Genomic DNA, 270 nt, shown 5'->3' with positions numbered 1-270 from the left:
GGCTGTCTGATGTACCATTTGGAATTCAGAATCATAACGACTGAGGAGAATGATTCTTTATCTTCGCCAAAGAATAGGATCAAAAGACACGAACGACAAACGAATATTCCCGTGAGTCAAGCTTTTACTCACGGTGAGTCAGTCGAGAATCATGAACAAGTCTTTTTTGGCAAACTCTCATGCAGAGTCTCATGCATGGCCCCGGGTCTGCTTGCTGAAGCTAACGTACTCACTTCATACATGCTGTTGGAAGGTGTTTCTAGCAAAAAC

This window comes from Penaeus monodon, chromosome 25 (assembly GCF_015228065.2).
Source record: "Penaeus monodon isolate SGIC_2016 chromosome 25, NSTDA_Pmon_1, whole genome shotgun sequence".
NCBI classification, from domain to species: Eukaryota; Metazoa; Arthropoda; class Malacostraca; order Decapoda; family Penaeidae; genus Penaeus; species Penaeus monodon.
Note: the sequence above shows the minus strand (reverse complement) of the source record.